Source organism: Myodes glareolus, chromosome 15 (genome assembly GCF_982192425.1).
Source record: "Myodes glareolus chromosome 15, mMyoGla1.1, whole genome shotgun sequence".
NCBI lineage: Eukaryota > Metazoa > Chordata > Mammalia > Rodentia > Cricetidae > Myodes > Myodes glareolus.
Window position 1 is genome coordinate 17,233,176 of NC_142040.1, and position 25,958 is coordinate 17,259,133.

Sequence of the window (25,958 nt, forward strand, 5' to 3'; positions counted from 1 at the left end):
AATCAACATCTCTAAGATGCCCTATTTGACAGTTCATTGTTCAGACCAAAGCCCCTATTTTGGCTTTACCTTGCACACTTTCTGCAGTTTTATGTTTTATTTTGTTTGTATAAAAACTTAGGTGTTTATCATAAGTTATGTGGAAATGAGACCTCAGTAGAATGGTCACTCAAAATGTTCATTTTGACAGAGGCACTTTAAAAGTACTTAACTTTAATTTGTTGCGGTGTGTGTGTGTGTGTGTGTGTGTGTATGTGTGTGTGTATGTGTGTGTATGTGTGTGTGTGTGTGTGTATGAGTGTAAGTGCAGGTGACCTCAGAGGCATGAAGAGAACACTGGGTCCTTTCGGATGCTGGGACCTGAACTCTGATCCTTCTCATAATAGCATACACTCTTTACTGCTGAAAAATTTCTCCAGTCTAGATCCAGCACTTTTTTAATTTTCTAAGATTCATAGAAAAGAATGAAGTTCCAAATCGGATAAAGCTGTGTCAACATCTTCAATCTGTTATTTATTATCATTATTGATAACATGATCAGAAAACAATCAGAATTTGTATCTGCCTGCCTTATATTTAAATTGAGGATACCAAAACTGAATTTTATAAAGTTTCCCCTAAGTTCAGAGTGAACTATAACTGATACCTACTAAACACCATGGGATAGATCATGCTCTGCTTACCTCAGGTATTAACTGACTTAAACTTTCAACAGCACTAGGAAGTATCCGGACAGCATCGCATCACAGTGCTAAAATGTAGAAGAAACACTGTTTCTTCAAGTCCGCAGAACGGTAAATAGTGGAGACAGCATTCAGTCTTAAAAGTGTAATGCCAGTGTCAAATGTCATGCTGTAACTGATAGCATTAGTTCACTTAAATAACTTAAAACATTTACAACAGTACCTGGCACACAGTGAGAAATTTGTAATAATAATGACTTTATTGGTTAAATGCACAATTTAATGCATAAACGAATATGATATGTTCACGCGGAGTTCTTGTTACAAAGGGCAATGAAATGCTGATACAATTCCCTATAGAGTGATTTCAAAGAGATTGTTCAACATGAAAGAAGTCATACTGAAAAGGACTACATATTTATAATTTTATTTAACATTCTAGAGAAGGCAGAAGTACTGTGACAGAAATCAGGCCAGTGCTCTCCAGGGCTGGGGATCGGGGCAGGACTGACTGACTACAAAGGAGCACGTGGAGAATGTCTGTGCTGATGGAAAGTCCTCTCTTTCACGGTTACGGTGTCAGAGCTCATGAAACCGCATACCGAGAGGCACAGGCTTTACTTTATACTAATTATACCTTGCATAAACAAAGCAAACAAGAGCATTTTCAAACCATTTGGTACCCATAATGAGCTTAGTCCTGATTAATATGCAGATTTATGTCACCAATGATTTTAAGAATCTGCAGACATAAAAAAATGGCGTTTTGTTAATTGTGCAGTGCATGCCCATGAAACAGCAGCAGGGGTTCCTTATCGACTCTCTGGAACGGGAGAAAAGCAATTTAAAAAGGGAAAGGGCTGTTATTACTGTCAAATTATCAGGGACACTCAACATGCATTTGTAGGTCTTCTGTTACTTTGCACACTGTTTAAGAATCAGATTAAAAGCTGCTTACTAGTAAGTAGGAACTAGTTGCACAGACACCAAAAGACATGCAACCCTGGAGGAATAAGAGGTGATGCTCTACAGTCACAAATTACACCTGTCAAAGCACAATGCCATGAAGAGCACTGCAGTGCAGTTCAAAATGAAAGTGGAAATTGTGACGTCAATACAGCACAGAGATCACGAGCGGACTTCCCTACAGAGACTATTCCATGTGAAATGGCTTGTTAGAAAGATCTTGGAAAACTACTAGAAATGTGTACATCTGTTTAAATCAAAATTAACAAACTACTTGAACACATAACTTTGAAATTGAAAGTTTAAATGTATATTAGGATAGCTATAGGAATCTTATTTTACAATGAGAAGTAGAGATATTGAAAATATTTAAATGCAATTCTATAAGAAAATATTAGCATATATTTTCTTCCTACAAGTGAATATCCCAGGAATTCATATTTTAGAATTGATAGGATTCTTATCTGAGTAGTAGATATTGTAGAATATTTAAAGTACATCTTTTACAAGCAAATATTAGCATATATGTTTTTCCTACAGGCGAGTATGTGAGAACATTGTGTGAGACCATTATCCTCCTATTTTTTTTTCTTTTTTTTAGAAATCCCAAGTGATACATACTAAGGAAAAAGGGGGAGGATGCTCAGAGGGAAATAAGGGGGGTGGGGGAAAACTTCTTATTCTACACTGGCAATATTACTCTGCATATAAATAAACTATTTAAAGAGTTTTATCAATAAGAGAGTTCTTTTAGACAGTTCATAAAAGCAAGCATGCAAACAAAGAAGCCAACAGGAAATTGCCATCTGTCTCCATAAATTATAATCTCCTTTGCAGTTCTCTGTTCATTTGCATTAATAGCCAACTTATTTAGCCTGTGATGGAAGCAATTATCCCTGAAAGCCCTCTGCCAGAATAAAACATGAAGAGAGGCCTCCCTGATGGGCTGAGCTTGCAAACCCATGTGTAACTGGGATGTAGACACAGCTTAATTTACTAAATGGTTGGGCTGCTAGCCAAGAGGCTTGGGATGGACATGTGAGCCCTAAGGCTCTCAGGTGAGCCAGACATTTTTAAAAAGAGAGTGAGTGTTGGGCGTCCACAGGACACCTGGTACATATGTATAAAATATCACTTTTAATGTTTATTTTCTAGTAGTTTGGGAAATACTAGTAAGTATTTGGCTTCTTTCCATATAAAATTGAAGAGTTGGATAATGTCTAATGCTATGATGTGGGAATGAGCTTTGCAGATTTACTGACTGGCTAACTCTGTTTCTTGGCTCTTGGTACAAAGACGAAATCAACAGCTGCCTTTATACTTCTTCATTATCACTGGATGAAAGTTAATTGTCCTTTATATAATCTATTTGTCTTCTCCTCTTTGTTTTCCAAGTCAAATCATTAAAGATTTCCCATCACAGTCCCTCCTTGTTTTTCTTTATGGTTTTTCTCACCTATCCTCCAAGTTGTTTATATTGCCATTCGAGGCGCACATATCTCACATGTCACTTGAGTGTGGTTGACATGACAAACTGAGGTGCAGTACATCAGACGCTTCCAGTTGTCTTTGCTACCACTCTGAAAAAAGAACACAGGGAAGTGACTTCTTCCTACTTTTTACTTCATGACAACTTACCAGGCCAAAATTCTTAGTAAACAAAAGGAGAAATGAGAAATATTTTTATTAACACCCTATCCAAAATTTTATTAGGATTTCAGGGATTGGTGATGTCCATAGACAGAAGAGTGTTTTAATTACTTCTAATGGTTAAAATTTGGTGCCTTCAAGAGGCTCATGTGACATTTCTGGGAACCAGTTTCTCACTATAGATGGCTGTGAGCCACCATGTGGTTGCTGGGAATTGAACTCAGGACCTCTGGAAGTACAGGCAGTGCTCTTAACCCCTGAGCCATTTCTCCAGTAAACCAGATCCTCTAACATCCTGGGCAATTGTCAACGAAGTGAAATGATGGCCCTTTCTTTTATCATATGTGATGTCACTATTCAAACAAACAGTTATTGATGAATATCACTAAATAAAGTTTAAAAAAAATCAATGAATATTATTTGTCTTAATCTTTTTCTTAGAATAAAAATGGAAAATGTTTTGTAGTATAAAACTAATCAGATTCATTTCTAATTCTGCAATTTCTCTTGCTTGCTTAGGAAACTCTTACTTCTGCTATGAGATCAGTTTAGATTTTCCAAGTAGCTTCATATAACACAGACTATCCGAGTTAAGGGCATACTACCATTCTCTGTTCTTCTTTCCCATGTCTAACTATTAGTATTTGTATCTGTGTCTGTCATTAAAGTCTTTCTATCTGATTTTATTGAATATTATAGAAAACTAGCTCTAATTCAGTGGTTTAAAACAACATGTGTTTACTCTCTCATAGTTCTGTTCCAAAAACCTAAAATTCCTATTCTTGAACAAAATGAAGCTCTCAAACGAAGAGGTTGTGCTCTGTGTCTACGAGAAGACAACCTGTTCTTCCAGCTTTGGGTTCTGGGTTGTGGCATCCCTTGCCTTGGAACTTCACCACTGCACGCTGTTTGCTGAATCACACTGACATTTTCTTCCCTGCCTTTGTATTATCTTTCTCCTTTCCTACCATAGGGACACATGCCACTGTAGCACAAATTATAATTATTCTTAATAAAAACCCAGAGTCAGATACTAGGAAGTGAATGCTGAGAAATCAAAGAAGCAGTACAGCCAGCCACTAGAGAGACATTTTACTTCTACTAATGCTCAGATCAAAAGGGTGATCTTGTCCTCAGACTGCTTCCTTAGACTGCATCTCAGACTGCCTGCTCCCTCTTGTCTTCATGAAACCTCAGACTGCATTGAGCTCCTGTCTCTTTCTGCCTTATATTCCTCTCTCCACCCAGTCATATCATTCCTGTCTCCACCTGCCTAGTGCTGGGACTAAAGGATTGTGACTCCCAAGAGCTGGGAACATCGTTATATGAGTTCTATTTCTCTTTTTAAACAGATTCAATCTTGTGAAGCCCAGTGTGACCTTGAACTAACAGAGATCCCTCTGCCATCTGTCTCTGCAGTCCTGCGACTAAAGGTGTGTGCCTCTATTCCCCTAGTCTCCAGTGGTTAGCTCTGCTTTCTGATCTTCGGGCAAGCTTTAGTTGTTAAAACAAAGTATCAGTACATGTCATTGCAATTGGTCCACACTGAGATTCCAGTATAATTCCAGGAAAATCTCAAATTTGTCCATAGCTTCAAAGTCTCTGTCATATATAGCAAGTCAGTCTATTCAAGAAGAAGTAGAGGTTTCCTTTTCAAGCTGGACCTTCAGTCCTTAGATAATCTAGTATAGGGTAGGTGCCATTTAAATATCAAACAAGTGCATTCAAGTGTATTTCCCTGAGGCACATAAAATAAAACTGATGTTTACAGAGGAAAACTCATAGAAAATTATGGGCTTATAGTATTTATTAGAAAGTTGCAACACTGAAACACTGATTAGGGACATTTATCATGCATGTGAATGATATGTGATATGCATGTTTAAATTATATGTGATGTGTATTGGGCATATGCGTACCATGGGGCATGTGTGAAGTCATCAGACAACTTTGTGAAGTCAGCTCTCAACTTTGCCCTTTAAGTGGGTTCTAGGGCTTGTGATTCTTTTGTCAGCGTTTGGCAGCAAGTGCCTTAACCCACTGGGCTATCTTCCTGGCCCCAGAGTTTTACAGATCACTTTTCCTCAAAGATCTTTTCTTTGTACTATTGGGTGTTAAACCAAGGCCTTGCAGTCCTACCACTGAGACACATACACAGCTTGAGCAGGAACTTTTGTGATGTGCTTTTTGTGCCATTACAAAATTTCTGGTGAAACTTGTGCTAAATTTTGCAGTTCTGAAAAATGCAGTGAAACTACTACCAGTGTACTACAGCCATGGCCAGTGCCCGTTAAATCTCATTGTCATCCACACCAGTGTACTACAGCCATGACCAGTGCCCGTTAAATCTCAATGTCATCCACACCAGTGTACTACAGCCATGACCAGTGCCCGTTAAATCTCATTGTCATCCACACCAGTGTACTACAGCCATGACCAGTGCCCGTTAAATCTCATTGTCATCCGCACCAGTGTACTACAGCCATGACCAGTGCCCATTTCACTGTGATTAACTCAAAGTATTTAAGAAGATATCATATCATCTGTGTCTATTTTTAGAGTTAGGGTCCTTATTCATTTGAGTAGCATAGTTTTTAAAAGTGGTTCATGCCAAATACTATGATTATGATATTTAAAGAACTATATATTAAGCTGATATTTGCTAAAGGAAAAACTACAATATTTGAGAATAAAAAGGGATGTATGTGGAAGAATGATGATTAAGTAACATTAATCAAGAATGTTTTATTTAAGATTACGATCTTAGTTGAGCATATGTCTAGAAATTCTTTCCTCACGTATCAGCAACAAATCATTCATAGAAATTATTGTTGTTATGTAACATATTATGGGAAAGATCCATCACGTGAATTAGAACATAATATTTTAGAAACTGGTATGGTCAGAGAAGACAAACTTAAAGGTATGGAAGCTAGTCTTTGGGATGGGATACGCTACACTGTTGGTATAGAGCAAGGCGATTTCATGGAGAGCCAGCAGTGGGGACTAAGATGGGAGAAGAGACGGCTAGTGTGCCAGCAGAGCACTCTGGGCATAGGGTGCTGCGAAAAAGCATCCACAGGGCTCAGGAGAAAGAACACACTGCAGATAATTGTCGGTATGCAGAGTGAGCAAGGGGAGAAGAAGCTGAGGTAAGTTCTGAGTGCTATGTAGTACACATGGGAGCAATTAGAAAAAATAAGAAGACATATCAACATCCTGTGTTGTGGGAAATCTAGACAAGATATGTTGTGGTCATGAAAAGTTAAATGTTTTGTGTATTAAAATATCTCAGGAATAGGGTCAGCACCACGAGTAGCCCCTGACCTCATTTATACACAGTAACACATAGTCTTCAATTGGAAAAAACACTTCAAAAAGATTATAGAAGCAAGTCTAGTAGAAACATTTAGATAGAGGTTCAGTGAGGGTAACTTTTCCTTCTCATTAGTACTTCCTGCATTGTGGGCTTCTAAACATGAGAGTAAGAGCGACTCATATTGCATCAGCCTGGTCTCCTTGCAACAACTCTGTAGGTCCCACTTACTCCTGTCAGAGCAGCAGTAACAACATGTGTAAAGTATGTTTATAGATAGAGCCTTTGCGTATAGTATGCAGAAGTGTTATAGGTGGGACATGAGCTAGTTCTACCTTTAGTATTTTTAAGTTTCATTTTTTAAATTTCATGTAAATGTATATTTTGCCTGCATGCATGACTTGCATCATATATATTCAGGGCCCATAGGGACGAGAAGATCATGTCTGATCTGGAATTGGATTTCTAGACAGCTGTGCACTGTGCTGTTATGTGGGTGTTGGGAATGGAACCCAGGGTCTCAGAAAGGGCTGTCAGTGCTCTGAACTGCTGAGTCATCTCTTCAGGCCCTGTTTGGAGATTTTAAAGAAGTTCTGTACTAATTTTCACAGCAGCTGCACAGTTTTATTCCCATCATCAGTTAAAAGGTATTTCTCTTTTCCCACGTACTTGCTAATATGTGCTGTCTTCTTGATGTTAGCCATTCTGACCGGGGTGAGATGGAGTCCCAGAACACTTAATTTGCATTTTTTTCTGATGACTGAAAGTACGGAATGTTTTTTCAAACAGTTATTAACCATTTGTGCTATTTGCTTTGAATACTGACCCTGTACTTCAATAGGCCATTAATTAATTAATTAATGTTTAGAGATCTGAAGTGATTTGCTTATTTCTTCCATGTTAGGCCAATCAAGAAATTTCCCCGTGGTTTCTGGGGTAGGGCAGAAGAAAAGTGTATTCAGAACGACTGGGGCCATGGCCTGGACGGCCTGGGAAGGTGCAAGCAGGGGAGGCCTCGCTGGGGAGGCTGGAGGCGCACTGACTGCCCCGCTGGCAGGAGTGGGAGAGTGTGTCAGCAATGTCCTCACGGCGTGAGTCAGGCCATCACCTGCGGTGGCCAGTGAGCTGGCAATAGGTCAGTCAAGCTGGCCTGGCCTGGAGTCATCCTTAGCACAGATGATGGCTGCCTTCTTCTGCTGCTCAGCCTTTCCACCACAAATCTGGTCCTCTCCGCTTCCTGCACAGTCACCTGTTTGGCTTCCATTGCTTCTGTGAACTCCTTTCCAAAGGTCAGATGTGTCAGGGCCATATCGTCCAGGATGAACCCAAACGTTGCTTCTCTCTCAGTGAGGTCAATTGCTCATCTGCCTGAAGACCAGCTCTCACTGGGTGATCATTTCCAAGCGAGTCACCAGCGACTTTAGCATCTCCGTGGTGATGGATGGCAGCACCTGCTCATTATAGTCCTCACCGATCGATGCCGGTGTAGATACTAGGAAGAGGATACGTAGTGTGATGTTGACGTTCTGCAAATCTTTGCTACCAGTGATCACTGGTACATTCTGTGGTCGCCAGTGGCAGTCAAAGGTAATTGACTTCTATACCCATGGGATGAGAAAATGAGTTTCTTCCTTTACCACAATGTCTTGTAATTCACGGAATCAGTCAAATATGACAGTTCTGTGCCCAGCATCCACATTATGTAAAGCAGAGTTCACCGTGCCCCCTGCAACTGCTAAAGTCAGGCTGAAGTTTCCAATGGACCCATACACTTTGGCAGCCATGATTCCTTTTGTTGCACCCACTCACCTCTACTTTCACTCCGACCCCCATGAATTCCTCAGTCTCACATCAATAGCTTACTTATTGACTGGAGGACTTGAAGATACTTTTCTTTGGTATCTTTTTTCTTTAGTATCTTAGGTTTTTGTTTGTTTTTCTGGGTTATCCATTCCTTTCCTTTCCATTTCATCCCATTCCATCCCACCCCATCCCATTCAATCCCATTTCTCTATTACTATGTTCTCTTTGCAATAACGATAATTGCTGTCTGTTAAGAAGTAACTGTGGAAAGATGGTGGACACATTATACGCTCATTCCCAGATTCTCAGGCTGTCATGCAGAGGGACTTCCTAGCTTAGACTATAGCTTCTCATGCTCTATTGGCAGAACTAAATGAATCACTTCTCTAACAATTAGAACCTAGTCCAGTCTTCTCCATGACTATGGGAACTTAATTCCTAATATCTATTAGATTGCTATGGATAAATGACCACAAAGTTGAGGATTCCATAAACAGAAAACGCTCCTATACATTTCTAAAAGTTATCAAGGTGTTGACAGGATTATGCTTTAACCACTGGTTTTTTGGGATAATCAGTTTCCTTGGTTTTTCCATTACTTAGTTTCAATTCTTGCATTGCTTTCCTCAAGCTACCTCTTGCAATGTTCAAAGACAGCAGTTCAGTACCTTCTGCTCCCTCCCATCCTACAAGCACTTTCTCATTCATCTGACTGTCCTTTCCTCCCTCTCCTACAGACACACTTATAGTTCATTTAGGGTCATCTTGATATTGCTCACCATAGGATCCTTGAGTTATGTATTGTGGAAAATCTAGTCTGTCCTATACAGAAACAATCACAGGTTCCCAGAACTGTCATGTTGATCTTTGCAAAGCCCTCTTTTGCCACCACACTTTCACATGTTGTCAAAGGAAGTCACATTTTCACAGATTCCAGGCAATTAGATTCTGACTTTTTTTTTCTTTTTTGAGCAACAGTAGGAAGCATGACTCTTTGTGATGCAGAAAGGTACAAAGAAGAGATGTGAAAATGCAAGTATTGCCCAAGGGAAAATGTCCTTTCCTTCATTACTAAATCAGACCTATCCTTTCTATTCAGCTCCTACTGGTACATCAAGCCTGGAGAGCTACAAAACTCCCAGAGGAAATCCAGATTTGGCTCACATGCCTCTGTCCTGCTGGACAGTCTCCCCCTCCTTTCTTCACAGTGATAATCTAACAGACATTTTCCTGCTCCTGAAAGTCTCCAATGTGACTTCAGTTTTAAAGATTTGGGGATCTGTGACCTATTGCTTTTATCACCATAATAGTTAATACACGAGTTTACCTTTCATTTGCAGGGGCCACACATTTCTGAGTTTATGAAGAGAAGATTCATATGACAGCATTTAAAAGAATATCTTATTTTTCTTTAGGAGGCCTATCACATAAAATCTGTTTCAAATTTTGCAATAACTTGCTATTCTCTCACACAGTCAGCCAATGATAAAAATGATTTTGATCACAATGTGCTGTGGAAAATTCCCTCCTTTCTAGCTAAAACCTCAATCTATTTTCTAGAAGACTACAATATATTTTTCTTCCATTCAAAAGAAATGTAAAAGTCACATAGTACAAATACTAATGAGTGGCTTATGGAAAACAGGGTAACTTCTAGATCTGATAATTTTCCTTATTAAATTAATGGGGTGCCATGAATAGCCTGCTGAAACTTTGCAATTATATTTCTAAGGGTAGTATTATGTAAACATCTGCCCCATGGACAAAAAGTGGAAAATGTGGTTCTGGTATTATGAGTTCCCATACATGGAAATATAGACAATCAAGTACAATTTTGAGAGTAGATTGACAATATTAGCTAACAGAAATAATTACAAATTAAGTCGAGAAAAGATTATGTAATTATATAATACAAATTTTAATGAGTGGCTTGTAGATTATATGAATAAATTGCAATTTGAATCATTTAATTAAAAAACCCAGAGGATATTTTCTGTACTTGTAGCTCAGTTGGAATATATTTAATGCATCTTTTCTTATAAAGAACATGACATATTACAAGAACTTATACTTTCATAGACCACGAAGAGCAGTATTTTAGAAGGCCTTTTAAGCTAAGTATAAAAATAATTTTTAAAAGTATAAAAAACTTTCAGTATTGATTTTTCCAACAAACCAGGAAATTATTTTGCAAACACATGAATTTATGTATTAAACAAGATTACTGTTTCCTTCAAAATATAAATGGTTAAAATCAGACCATTGTATAACAGGTATTATCTTATTCCTATCTACACAGCTTTTCATTCAAACAGATACACCACGTTTTACTATTTCTATGCATTAATGTGGTTATGTTTTAACTCATTCTCTAGAGAATTTACATCTAGATATTAAAAGAAATTGAATACTCAGACTGAGTGAATACTTTCTTAGAGAACAACACATACAATTTTCTTACTAGATTCAAACTTTTTTAATTGCTATAATTTTGTTTTTCAAATGTAGTTTTGCATCTAATAAGCAAAATGATGAAAAGTTTAACTGAGTTGAGATAATGAAGACAAGGTATCGCTAAGATCTTTTGATTTACGAACACTTTTCTTGTTCTTTCAAGAATATTTTATGGATATTTAAGGATTCATAAAACAGTCATAGAAAGAAGAATGTATAATATGCTTAGCAAGACACAGAATATACATCATGTGCTTTAGAAAGGCTTTTTCACAAAAGTGAAGCATGAATTTTAACAGTCAGTGTTAACTCTAACCTAATTGATTATAAATGTTTCTAGGACTTCTGTAGCTCTACTAGCCCAACCTTTTACAGTGTATACATGTAATATATATAAACATACATATATGTATACATACACCCGTTGGATTTCATAGTACTTTTATAATTCTCTCTTACCCTTACTACTATAACCTACATTTCAGCTACAAATTAATCAGTTTCCTGTTCCTGACATATATTTCTTTTTCTATTTCCATGTAAATGAATCTTTCTTGAGATTCTTTTTCCCTTATCTATAACAGTCTCAAGCTCAGCACTGAACCATTATTTCCTGATAGCCACAACTAAGGGGTCTCATGTCCCTAGTCTATAACATGCAGCTTACGATTTTCTTAAAATAATCAAATGTACTCTTTATCATTTTCTTAAAATGTGAGTTCTACATTGTTTTTACCAAGGCTAGTTGGACTGGGACTGAACGAGGACGTGATCTAACCAGATTCTCGGAATTTGGCCGGATTCTCTGAATGTGGCTGGCCCGAAGTCTTTCTGAAAAGCCATTGACTATGATACTGGGACTTGTTTCCTCTGCATATACTGGATTTTGGGGATCCAGTCTGTTTGGATACTCACCTGCCTGGACCTGGAGGGAGGGGGGAGGAACTTGAACTTCCCACAGGGCAGGAAACCCTGACTGCCCTAAGGGACGAAGAGGGAGGAGGAGAGGGAGTGGGGGGAGTGGGAGGGTGTTGGGAAGAGGGGCGGAAATGGAAACTTTTATAATTTAATAAAATTTACTCTAAAAAAAAAGAAGTCACAGGAATTAAAGGTTATCTTATTCCACCTCAAGTAAATTAAAAAAAAAGTGTTTTCGATTATTGCTTATCCTTTAGCTAAATTATACTGAAAGATGTATAGAAAGCTAGGTGATCCTCAGTGTTGAATATAGTGTCAATGTTGCCAAAATTGCAGCAGAATGCTTAAAATGGAGTACTGCCCATATTCTGCATCTATTCCCACTCCGAGATCTAAGCAATTACCAGGAACAATGTATGGCCACTGTCTAGACACTAGAACAAATAACTAAAATTGATGGTTTAAAATAACGAAATTTAAAATCCCATTAGAATTCTTGGAGCTGTCTAATATTACTCCATTAACCAGTGTGTTAGACTAAAGTAATATAGGAAAAGCTAAATTTCTTTGCATTATTTGGCCAGAATAATCCTGTACTATGTGACAGAGAGAGGGAAAGAAGTTAAATCTCCTCTTTCATCGCAAAGACACTGAGAGCCAAATGCAATTATCCCTGAATCCTTACTCCCACAGACAAAGAGGGTGATCAAAGAGTTGAACACTGATATATCTTATGGTTGTGACATTTCCCTTTCTCTGTTTCCTCATTTCCCTTTTCTATTCTGTTCTATGTTCTGGTTTATTGTGGGCTGCGGGGAAGAAAAGAAAGCAGAGAAGGATGACTCAGAATTTCCTGCGTCTCTAGCGCTCATGCCCGCCAGGCTGCAGCTCTTCCCCAGGGCAGGAGCTCACTGGAGTCAGGGTGGGGAGGGCTGTGGCTTTGCTCACGTCACCTACTCTCCATCAGTGCCACGAACTGCCGACTGAATGTGAGGGGTCATAAATCCTGCAAAGTACCAAGCTACAAGGGGTGAACACTGTAGTAAACCATTTCTTTGTCCAATATTTCTTTTTGATTGAGAAATTATTCATACTAACCTAAAACTGATAAAAATTTGGTATTTCAAAAAATCATTCTTAAGAGAAGAGCACACAACTGTAACAGATTTACCAACCACTTGATGTTTTTATTAAGGTCAGCCCTGTGTTGAAATGTGGCTCGATTGCCTAATCTGGCAAATTAATAATGGTCTTGATCTCACGAACTGAAGGCTTTTTCTTTTTATGTTTAAAGGGAGATGAACATACAAATACTTAATCATGAATAAACTTTAATATGATGAAAAGTTCTATTTTTCAATAGCTACTAATTTCCTACTTCTTGAAGCTTTTGGCTATTCATAAATATAGGCGTTAGCCTTAACTTTGTATGAGCCCAGGTAGGTATAATAACAGCACTTGATTTAAGTCTTATAAATACAGGGATCTTTACTAAGCTCAGAGTGTTTGAATAATGATTTATAAGATTTGGTATGAAGCATAGATACATTTATTCTTTTCTATTTTGGGAAAATATCTAAATACTGAATCCTGAAATACAAGATCAAGAGTAACTTAACTGGCTGTCCTTTTTATTAGAGTGATTAGTTTTACATTAGCCACCGTTCTGGGTAATCTATGATTTCCTTTCTATCTATTCCTTGTCTATTTCTTTTCAGACAATTCAGTTGACTGTGGCTGAATTCAAAGAAATTAATTTTATTAATGATTAAATTTTTCCTTATTTTTCCATACATCATTTACAATATTATCAAAGTTTTCCTTCATTGTATTTGCAATATTTAAACCAAGAAATTAGCCTCACTTGAATCATTATCTTATTTATTTTACTCTCAATTTACTTAATAAATCATTAACTATATTTAGGTTAACTATTCATCTTTGTCTCCTTAACAGTATTTTTTCTCTTATTAATTGCAGGTTTTTTGCTAGATTATATTTAATTTTCCTAAATTACAGTACTATAAAATTAAAGATTTAATTAAAAATTAAAATAAAACTAAGAATAAAAATTTAATTGTCTCATGTTAAAAAGTTGCTCTAATTTAATAATTCTGAAATGTTATAAATAACTTCTGTTATTTTCATTATAATGTATTCAAATAATATTACTTTTATAAAATCACAAAATCACAATTGTAATTCGTTTTCTTATAAAAAACATTTATTAGCCACACATATATGTGAAGTGTCCTCTATTATATAATAATCATGAAAAATGAATGTTTTGTTGAATTTAATTCTTGAATAAAATGTACTTAAAACATTTTCTGTACAGAAGTGAAAAGGATGTTGATGTAGTTCAGTGCTATGGCAGCAATACAACATGGAGTCTGCACCTACGATTCGGTTAATCAAGTCTCACGTCCTTCTCTATTGCGCATCATCCACAGTTCTGTGCTTCAGTTCTTCACCAACAAAATGGAGTTTAACCCAGTGGCCACTCCATGGAGGCTACGGAAGGGTTAACTTAGGAGTGTGAGTGATGGGTTGAGTGTGGAAAGTTGTCATGGGACACTACTGCAGTAGTGGTCATTACTGCTTTGTCTGGTGCTATTTTTAATTATTCCAAGCAACCATTTTAAGAGAATTCTCTTTTAATGTTTATGCTTCTTTTCTGTTTAAACTGAAGCCTGTGTACTATGAACCTCTTTTCCCATATGATTAACTTTACCTGTAACAGTGTTCTTTATGGAATTAGCAAAATATTGATAGCTTTCAAAAGCTTAAGAAGTTGAGTGTTTGTTCTTAATAGTATATAAGTCTAGGTATTTGAACAATATTTCCCACTTTAAAGAACTTTAGTAAAGAGGCATTTGAGGTTCCATGACTTCACTAGACCTGAGCAGCAGTCTGGTTTTCAAGAGCAGGCATGATTCCATTCTTGGTGAGCATATCTTCAGTGCAAGTAGAGAGCTGTTGGCTACTGTCAAGGTCTGTGTGCTATTCTATAACACTGCTAGTGCTATCAGGTAATGCTGCTCATGCTTGTGGTTCATAGGATTCAGAGGGAGGATTATTGGTTGCTTACCTCTAGATGTTCACACAGCATCTTATGGTACTACTGTGAAAGCTAGTCCCTAGGGAGGAGGCATTCAGGTCAGTTCCAGATTCAGGACCCCTGGGTCCTGTGTCTAATGTCCATGGTGTCTTCAGGAGGACTTACCGTCCATTTCTTCAGAGCAACTAGGGGTAACAGCAAAAGGCTGTGATGTTTTGGAGTTTCTCAGGCAACTTGACCAAAAACTAAAAAGAGAGCTTCTCATGATTGGCACTGGGATGTGTTTTTGATGGTCTGTGGCTCTTGAGAGAGTATTGTTAGCTCAAATCGGGAAAATTTCACTTAAAGTATATGTATATTTACACACAGATTTTTAGATAGAGTTAATAGCATGATTCCTTGTGACTTTTCCAGACATCCACACTCTTTTATTACCCTCTGCCTTAGATCTCACCCTCCCTATTTAGTAGCCTCCTTTCCCATTCCCCAGATCAGAGATTTACTTGGAGCCACTACTTATCCCTCTCTTTGGGTCCCCAACACTCTACCCTGCCAATGGTCTCTTCCTACTTTCCCGACTTCTGCAGTTAGTGCAGGATATGCCCTGAGATCTGAAGGTTTGTTGGGAAAAGTCTCCACTGAGAGAATATGCCATGTTTGTCTTTCTGTGCCTAGTTTACTTCCCATAACATTATCTTTTCTAGTTCCACCCAGTCACCTGTAATGTCATAGTTTCACTTTTCTCTAGAGCTGGAGTACAGTGTATATGTATCACATTTTCATCATCCATTTGTTAGTTAAACTAGCTACACTCTAAATAACGACAAAAAGGGATCTTGACTTTGAGAAAGACCAAGGAGAGGTATATGGGAGGGTTTGGAAGAAGGAAAGGGAAGGGAGGTGATGTAAAATATAAAGGAGCAATAAAATAAAAGTCCAACTGTTCTTTGTTTTGTTTGTATGTATTGTGTGTTTTAACCACCCCAAAATAAATCTCGATCAAAATGCAAAAAAATAATTGGACTGTGTACACACATTGCACACACTATTACTACTTTTATAGCACCGGAGAAACTGCAATTAGTAGGGAAATAATGCAGCTAAAATCTACATGAAGTCAGTATTCTAGATGTCCTAGAAAGAAAACTTCCCTTTTCCAGTCTCTTCCTACCTCTCCATCTCCTTCTGCGTATCTGAGGACGTTTCCTAAAGCTAAGTGAACTACCACTTTAACTTTCACAAAGTTTGAAGCATGGTAGTCCAAGACAAAGCCTAATGTCCCACCAATGAACTTCTAGTAGACGACTCCCCCAGAGGATGGGGCGGTTTTGTTATTATACCATAACTGCAAACCTGCACTTGGTTATATTTGAGGATGAAATTAATAGTAGGTGTGGCTAACAATAAAACCTTGATATTAGTTTAAGGTATACCAATATAATAATTTCTCAGGTAGCAGAAACAAAGCATAGAAAACACCTTGATAACAGAATTCTAAGAATTCTGAAGACAATGAGTATCATATACCGAGTGGTTACTATAGCCATAGGTAACCAAACGCACATGGAAACAGGAGAAAGGACAACAGTGTTTGCTCAAATGTGGCAACCAACCATAATAAAACAACCATTATTTATTACAGTCCTAGAAATAACTTAGTACATCAAGACATACAAAACTATTTATAGGCTACCAGGTGATGTCTTGATACATGTATAGGTTATTAAACTTTGTAGTGAAAACATTCAAATAAAAACCTCCTACTGGGTTTCTGAAAGTAACAGGGCATCATTGTTTAAATGTGCACACCAGAAAACCTTGTCCCGTGAATAATCTTGTGCAGTTTGAAGGAGTGTGTGTGGGGGGGTACTTGACTGATTTTGCATCATGTAAAGTTAAAAGAGTGTGTTCAATTTGAAGCATTTCATCCTCTCTAAATCAGCAAAAGATAAAATCTATCAGAATTAAGAAAGTCAAAACAATTTAACTGTTGTACATCTAAAGAGACAAAAATGCAAACATACACAAGGTATAAAAATGTTGGGACTGGAATACACCCATACCAAATAAATCCTAATAAAATACAGTTATGTACTCATATTAACACCACATAAAACAATGCTGCTAGAAATAATCAGAGTTATTTTATAATAAACAGCAGCGTGTTCTCCAGGAAAACGACTTTATCTAACAATGCAGCTGCAGCCTGAGCACTGTAGAGTTGCAGGCTCATTCATTGAAACAGCAGGGATCTAACACATCTCTTCACTAAACAGAAGAAAATGAACTTTAGTTAGGAGAGCTACATAACAAGGTTTACAAATCTGACCTATTAAAACATGGCAGACTTATTTCCCCAGTACTGTTAGAACATTTACAGTGCCATCTTACAGTTTTCAGACAACTTTAAAGTTCAAATTACTACAGTGTCAACTAAATTTTCTATCATATTCCTATCCACCTGTTCGTCTAAGGTCACTCTCCTTCCTGAGCTCAGTCTCGTAGACGTCAAGGGTAATGAAGCACTGGAATGCTCGCAGTATGGGAGACAGGGACAAAGCATGAAAGTGACTCCCACTACCAGGAAAAGTTTGCAGCCACCCCGAATGAGCTCAGAGATGAAATGGCAGGCTGCAGAATGGTGATTCTGGCAGGCAGCAAGAAGTACTAGAGAAAACGGAAATGTAAAGGCAGCGGAAGTAGCTGAAATAAATGATCATAAGCAGGATGGGAAATACAAAGGCTCGCCCAGATCGAAAGAACACACATGCACAGATGGAGCTACACTCAGAAGACATGTAATAACTCAGCCCCAAAGAATACCAATCACAGCTAGGGTCACTAGATATGTGGTTAGTAGTGTAAAACCCGTGGGTGAACAAGAATACTATAGGATACAGTTTTAAAGTCCTTAAAAAAGGCATGTAGGAACCGGGCTTTAAGGTAAAGATATTTATTACTTAAGAAAAGGGAGCAGAATCTTAGTATCATTTTTCTATATCATTTTACTACACATACAGCTATACACACATTCATGTACATGAGACATTTAAAATGTTCTACAGTCTCACTCTTTAGTACTGTGACATATAAAATACATTAGTGCTAGATATGATTTTTATAACCAGTTCTTTTTTATAGCCAGTTCTCAAAAGCAAAAATATATTCCTGTGAACTGAAATGAATAAATATTTAAATTTCCTATGTATAACATAAGAAAGTACACACACACACACACACACACAGAGAGAGAGAGAGAGAGAGAGAGAGAGAGAGAGAGAGAGAGAGAGAGTTTATAACCTTAGAAAATTCGAGAAAGCAAACTTCTTCAGCCCCGAGATTTAAGGAAATACTGTTTGTAAATGCCGGTGTGGCAAACACCAAATCCAATAGCCTCCTAACTCATCTCTGAAGTGCTATTCTTGCCACTTTCAATCACATATAGAAGAAAAAATGTTTGTCTGATAATAATGTATATCAAATAACATAATCAATCACTTGAAATCTTCCCAAGCTTCCATAGGCACATGGAGTAGTGTACAAGTTTCCTATTTATTGTTTGGGAACTAATAAGATGACCAAGAACCTTATTTTCAGAAAGGTGTCCAAGCAGAACATGATGCAAGGGCAATTTTGCTCCTGTCCTTGATAAGTCACATTATCTGTTCGATATCTACTGCTCCTAAAATATTTTGCTTAGTTGATTTAGCAGTTGTTCTGAGAGTCACGAATGCACCTGAGAGTCTGTGACTTCTAATAGCTCAGTACAATGAAGATAAATTTCGGCTGTTAGAGCTCCACGGTGAGCCTACTGAAGAACATCACATGACATCTGTAAAAATGCAACAATATCAAATCTTCCTTTTGGATCTACCTTACTATCTTTCACTTATGCTTTTGGCACAAACACTTTCCCAGTGTTCTTCCTATGCATTTAGGAGCTTGAGTATCTCCGTGGCAGCACCTGGAGTTCAAATGTGTGCTTGCTTCCAAATGATATAAAAGTCAATAGTGTTGTCTTCAGCTCATAATTTTGCTTTTGTTCTTGAGTCCTCAAAATTTGATATTTACCTATTTATGTTCTCCAAATAAAGTATCCTTATCAGTTCCAAAAGATTTAAAAAAATCAATCCAGAAGAATTAGATAATAATGCCAAATATATATTTTTATGAAACAACCTTAAATATCCATATATTGATTATTTTTGCAGTGTTAATTGAAAGACTTTAGTAGTTTGAATGATGATAACCTAGAAAGGCTCATAGTTGAATGGCTGGTTTCTAGGTGGTGGAAAAATCTAGGGAAGGATTAGGAGGTGTGATCTTGTTGGTTGGTATGTGCTACTAAGGGTGGGCTGTGAGAAAAGACCTATTTCAGGCCCAGGCCATGGCCCAGGTGCGCACACATTCTCTCTCTCTCTCTCTATCTCTCTCTCTCTCTCTCTCTCTCTCTCTTCCTCCCTCCCTCCCCCGTTTTTCTTAGATAAGATGTGAGCTCACACCAGTGTTCCTGCCCCTTGTCTGCCAGCCCACTGCCATGCTCCCCACCACGTTTGTCATGAACTTACCCCATGAAACTGCAGGCAAGCCAGCAATTAAAGACTTTCTTTTATAAGTTGACTTGGTCATGGTATCATTTCACAGTAATAGAAAAGTAACTAAGATAAGGACACTTTAAAAAATCTTCTTCGTTTAAAACCATAAATGCTTATATATTTATGGTGCCTATTATTTTTCTTAGATAATCTGATATAACTGGTACAGAATAAGGGACTAGATATGTGGGTTGGATCACCCTAGAAAGGGGAAACAGAACAGATGGTTATGGATGGGTAGTGGTGGTTAGAATGACAGGATTAAAGTGGGGGAGAACGATGGGATTGAGGGACGGAATATGGGGAGGGGTAGTTAATCCTAAGGACCAAATCAGGGGTAATATGGAAATCTAGCACAGCATAAGTTTCCTATAATATATACATATACAAAAGTGATCTAATGAGAATTGCCAAATAATGGGAAATACAGAGCCACTGCTAAACATCTCTAGTCACCAAATAAAGCCTAAGAATAAATCCTAAAAATGGATTAAATCTAATTGATATGTTGACGAAAGGGGCCCTATGGGAACTCCCCCAAAACCTAGGTTATTGTCAATGTTTTTGATTGCGCTCCACAAACTGACAGCTAGGCCCTGTTGCTTAAAACAACATCTACAGAGTTCACTGAACATGGAGATGTCGAGCTGGTGTCTACCTAGAGCCTTCACCTGCTCCTATTTTTCTGCAAGCTACCAAAGGAGAAAGGTAAACACCAACCCAGCGACAAACTCTTCTATCTATAATGGGGACACACCTGCTAGATTAACTGCTGCAATAGTGATACAACTTGTGGCATTAACCTATAAATATCTGATTTGATGTAAGACCCACCCCACTAAATGGAACCCAACCCTAACACTACTTTTATGGACAAGACCTGAGAGCACACAGGCCAGGGACCTAGGGAAAAACAAATTCTACTCTTTTGCTAAAGGAATGTAGCAATGAAATGATTCCTAGTGGCATTCAGCTATACTCCAGTTCAGTGTCTTGCTCAGCTATCATCATAGATGCTTCTTCATGAAGCAGAAAGGAACAAACACAGGCAGCCATAGCAGGACAGTGTGCTCAGAGCAACTCCTTGAAGCACTCAGTCCCATATGGGATGCCTCCATCAAGCCCATCCCCTCAGGGCTTGTCTGTGAACGAGGAGACACAAAATGAATTCAAGGCATTTCTGGATGTTCTTTGTCTTGTAATGCTTTTTTCTTTCAATATTATGGTTTCCAGTTTTGTGACTATTATAGGACCTGTGTGTGTTCCTGTGTCTATATATGTTTCCTGAGCTTTTTCTTTGGTTCCCTTTCCTCTGTTCATTTTGTGCTAATCCGGTTAGTTTTTATTTTTCTAATTTTATTATTATTTTATCATCATCATACTTATTATTATCATTGAATTGTCTGCTTGTATCCTAATAAGAGAGAAATAAAGGATGTTGATTTGTGTTGCTGGCAAAGTAAGAAGAATTTTGGAGGAGCTGGGGGAGGGGAAGCAATAATCAAAACAGACTGTAACAAAAAAAACTATCTTCAATTAAAAGATTTAGGGTCACTGAGATTTCTGTCATAGAAAAGATTGCAATTTCTTTTGGAAAGAAAGAAACAAACTGATTAGGAATAAGAAAGAGAGGTTCTTACTAGAGACATAGAGTCTCTAATGTGGTGGCCTGGGAATAAGTCCCTGGAAAGAAGAGCTGAGTCAGCAGGCCAACACAAAGTTACACATCCTCATTTACATTTAACTCACAATTGTTAAATAAAATTACATTGGGCAAGAAACAGGCTTATAATAAACCTCATTGTTGTTCTTATTGTTTATGACAATTATGACTAATGCTGCAGAATTACCATATATTGACTTAAAAAGATAACTTTTTCTGTTATTTTATCTATGGTAAGCTACAAAAACTCCTTGTGAACAGAAATCAAAAATATTTTTTTATCATCTAGTTCGGGGAATAAGTAACAGAACACATTTGATTTAATTGTGGGTTTATGAAAATGTTTAATATGCTTGATGACCACCACCAAGTAAAAACAAAGGAAAAAAGGACGGAAGGAGAAGAGGACGGAGTGGAAAGAAGAGAGCCCCAAATGTCCCTTGAGTGCAGGGCTTTGGGATGCCAGATAGCCTGGAGTGAGAGAGAAGTTGTCTTTGTTAACTTGCAGAACTGTAAACTAACATCATCTTCAGAAAGGAATTACAACATTGAATTGATTTGGGGAATACAACAGCATTAAAATGTCATTTAGATACAATATTTACATTTCATTACCATAAGGCAAACAATGAGAATTATATTTCAGTTTGTGGGTGAAGAATTTCATAAAACACTGCAAACTCTTTAGCAGAGAAAAATTTACTCAACCTAATTTTTCTGAGGACATTCAGTACAAGTTGTAATAATTTTAATGAGAAAATGCTCTGGGCCAGTATTTTATAAAATCCCACAAAACACTCCATTTAAAAAGATTTTAAATTCAAACACATTTGGGAAGTATTGATTCAATAAAGTTAACATGCTAGTGTGTGTGCTGAATCCTAGGCCAGTTCTCTTTCCTTCAGTTTCCCAAAAGTAAGGGACAAGGAAACATGGTACTCTTTTTATCAGTTCAGGGAATAAACTCTACATGAGATTCTAGTCTATGAGCAATCATGGAAACTGCACTTCTCTTTAGAAAGTTTGGATTTTGCTTAATCTTTTTTTTTCTATCTCACTCACAGAATGCCCATGAGTTCTTTACATTACAACAGAGAGAAAGAAACTGTGCACATTTCTATTTACCTAGCTAAGTATCTATCTACCTATCTATCTAGTACAGGTATATTTAGGGATAATCACATGCTCTTCCTGACACTAGTTTTAGACCGACTTGTTCCCATCCACCTTCATTCCCAAAAGCCTTATTTATATAGTGCCTACAAGTCAGCTGTCAGAAAGCAAAGCACCTAAAATCATAATGACTTGGTAGGTAAGTAGGTAAGCATTTAGATATGCATGAATTTTAAAAAGTATACTGATTTGTTTAGGGTGTGTGTGTGTGTGTGTGGGGGTGTGTGTGTGTGGACTATTTGTGGGACTAAGTTTGTTGTTCTTTTCTTCCATCATGTGGGTTCTGAGAACTGACCTCAGGTTGTCAGGCTTGGCAGTTAAATGACTAGAAGAAATTATAATAATGTCAATATCTTAAATTTTAATCTAGACTTCTAAAGCAGGAAAACTATTACCAACTATCCTTCAGTAATTTAACTGATATCTGCTTGGTTTATTGAAAACATCACTGAGAAGAAAACGATGCTGTGCAGAGCTAATTTTGATGGCAACAATATGTACCCATCACTGGCTTCTCCTTGTGGGCTTTCACTGTAGAGTAAGATAATCGTGAGACAAGTTTTCTTCCAGGGGAAAGGATGCCATTTTCACGGTCATATATTTTTGAGCAACTGTATCAGTTTCTTTGCGTGTTTGGTGCAGATAAGATTAAGTTGTAAGTTATGAATTGAAGAGTTTGTGTGTTATCATGATAGACACAGAGCAGGCGCTAACTAGTGACTGATATTTAGTGGCTAAATACTTACTGATATCATTATATTTGTTAGGACAAATATATAGTCTTCTGTGTCTCATAAAATGTACATCTAGACCAGGTATTACAGTGCACACCTTTAATCCTGGCACTCGGGAGGCAGAGGCAGAGGCAGAGGCAGAGGCAGAGGCAGAGGCAGAGGCAGAGGCAGAGGCAGAGGCAGAGGCAGAGGCAGAGGCAGAGGCAGAGGCAGAGGCAGAGGCAGAGGCAGAGGCAGAGGCAGAGGCAGAGGCAGAGGCAGAGGCAGAGGCAGAGGCAAGTAGGTCTCTGAGTTTGAGACCAAATTTCAGGACAGCCAAGGCTACTCAGAGAAATCCTGCCTTGAAACACCAAAAAAATGAAAAAAATAATGAAAAAGTAAAGAATCAAGTGTACACCTTGGACAAACACACCAGAAGGCCACTAAGCAAGGGAAAGCACGGCTAATGGCTTTGGTTATAGAAAGAAGGTAACAAGCAATCAGACAGAAACTCAAATCTGTAAGCCAGAAAAGTCAGCAGGAGCCTGATTGGGAGTTTTTTCCTACAGAGATTCTCTGACGAAAAGTGGATGAGTTGAGAAAGGAAACTGAAATTCCTGCAGACAGACCAAGTCCATTGGCCCCAAGAGAGTCACTTAGGTTTCAGCCAGAGATTCACCAAATTATTCCATCTCCCAAACCTCACCCAGCTATGGGTGTTATCTTACTAATGAGGAATTAAGTGCTGGATGGTCTAAGTCTCCTAAATGAACACATGCCAGGGGACATGGTATCCTAGGCTAATGGCAAGGGAACTCTGGAAAGCGAATAACAAGCCCTGGGAAACGTTATGGTCTCAGCTTTTGAAAGTCAGTTGCCACATTGAAGAGGGTGGAGTGACAGCGGAGGGGTCACAGACCATGGCTCCACCCCATGAATAAACCCCAGAGGAAATACCAATGGGAACAGAAAAAAATTATGCCACTCAGATTTGTAAGAACAAATTTGCGGTTTGCAACTGAATTTATTACTTTTAATTTATCAAGGCTATTGTAATGTAACCAACAATTCCTCCTTTGAACGACACTCATTTGTTGCACAATTCTCCACTATAACCTTTTTTTTTTTTTTTTTGGGCTGGGTATTTTCTGAAACTACAATCCAATCAGAATTGTTCTGAAAGGAGGCTTACTTTCGATTTCTCTGTTTACACAACACAGCAATTCGTGAGAAACATGACAGACAGACTACAGAAACAGTACAACGGCCATGTTTACTTCACAAAAGCTGTGATGTCTTCGTTGGCCCTACCTATCCTTCCTGGAATAGTTATGTCAGAGTCCACCTGGGCATTTCTGAATTTTAATTCATAAGAAAATAAATTTGCTTTTAGAATCTAGTTACTGAACGGACCATTTATAAAGATAGCATCACTTTTAAATATAAAATATTCTTTAGTTGATTTCAAGGGCTAATGAGCAACAACAGTCCTGCCACAGACATGACCAGGCTGTTACACACATGAATTCATAGCAGCTAGGACTATTGGTGTAAAATCTTCACATGACCAAACTGCCCAAAAAACATGCATGGAGTCATGAAGTATCACTGCTGCCATGGGAAAGATCTGACTTATACTAGGAAAAAGGAGAAGCAGCGATGAGCTAAGATCCTGAAGTCCAGGACAGAGTGCTTCATGGATTCATTCATGTCTGCGAAGGAGGGTGGACCCACGGAACATGTATCTCATGTCTTCCTTTCAGATGCCAAAGAGCAAGCAAATGTGAATGCTTGAGTCAGTTTAGTTCACACGCAAATAACAAACCTGAGTGAATTTACGTGTTTACTGAGTTAGTGAAGAAAAATCAATTAGGGAGCACTAATCAAATAAATCAGAAAACTGAATCATACAGCAGTCTTCAGATGCGTTTTAATGTCTTAATTTGCGCTGATTTTTCTAAATAGAGAAATTTTGGTCACTGGCACTCTAAAAATCATTAATATTTTAATTAAAGAAAAAAATTAAGAAATTATGATGGATGTTTCAAGTAGGTGGACATGTAAGTGGAGGAAGTGAGAATTATGAACAGCCAATATGCAGCTGTCAGGACAGAAAAAGCACAGGCAATCAAAGGTCCTATGTCTAGGCTAAGTATGGTAAAAGACTGCTTGGTCCTCAGATCTTCACATAAGGTGAGAACAGACTAGTCAATGTTCTCTACAGCTTGCAATAGTCAGCGGGAAGCACTTCCTAACTTGGCAGGTTACTATTCAGATGTGATCAACGATACGTAGGGGAACGAATCAGTTATTGCTCTGTCACAGAGGCAGGCTCTCTGATGGGAAGTGCCACTGCATGCGGAGTGCTTTTCTTCTCTACAGGAAAAGACACAAATGCTACTGTACACTGTGACAAATGTAGTTTATTGAGAGGCCCAGTACACAGAAGTGGAGTTGGGGAGTGTTTTGGAGAACCTAGTGTTTATCTTGTAGTTTGAGGGGGTACATGGGCCAATGTGACACAGACCTGGAAAGGCAGGAGGATGCCCCAAACAGGAATGATCAGCAACACTGGAGGAACGTGGTGCAGCACACTGCTATGGACGACAAACATTTAAAAGGTAAAGAAACTTGAGAGATGCATACCCAAATGCCCAAAGTTATCCAAACGAATAAAATTTGTGAGTGAAGATTATAGAAAATTAAAGGAGGAAGAGAAGCAATATGGCTTATTGAGTAAGTGTCTGTGCCCAGACCTGATAGCCCGAGTTTGATTCCCAGAATCCACATGGTGAGAGGAGAAAACTGGGTGTCTCAGGCTGGCCTCTGATACACACATGCATGCTGTACTTTGTGCCCACCCACTCTATACACACACTCATACAATTAGTGACTTAACCTAAAAAATAAAACTAGAGTGAACATACTCTCAAGAAAACAGTTGCAATAGTTAATTGCCACTG

The 25,958-nt window shown here is 38.0% G+C and overlaps 1 protein-coding gene and 1 pseudogene across 5 annotated transcripts in view; both read right to left on the reverse strand.

Moving 5' to 3' along the window:
- Nucleotides 1-25,958, reverse strand: part of Xrcc4 (X-ray repair cross complementing 4) — a 212,661-nt gene that overhangs the window by 19,686 nt on the left and 167,017 nt on the right. The window contains exon 9 of one of the 5 annotated variants that reach the window (XR_015734962.1): nt 3,106-3,229. The exons of the other annotated variants lie outside the window; for them this stretch is intronic. The gene's annotated coding sequence lies outside the window, so the exon portion shown is untranslated. The remainder of the gene's footprint in view (nt 1-3,105; nt 3,230-25,958) is intronic. 5 annotated transcript variants of the gene reach the window in all.
- LOC148119643 (prohibitin 1 pseudogene) lies at nt 7,383-8,548 on the reverse strand (annotated as a pseudogene).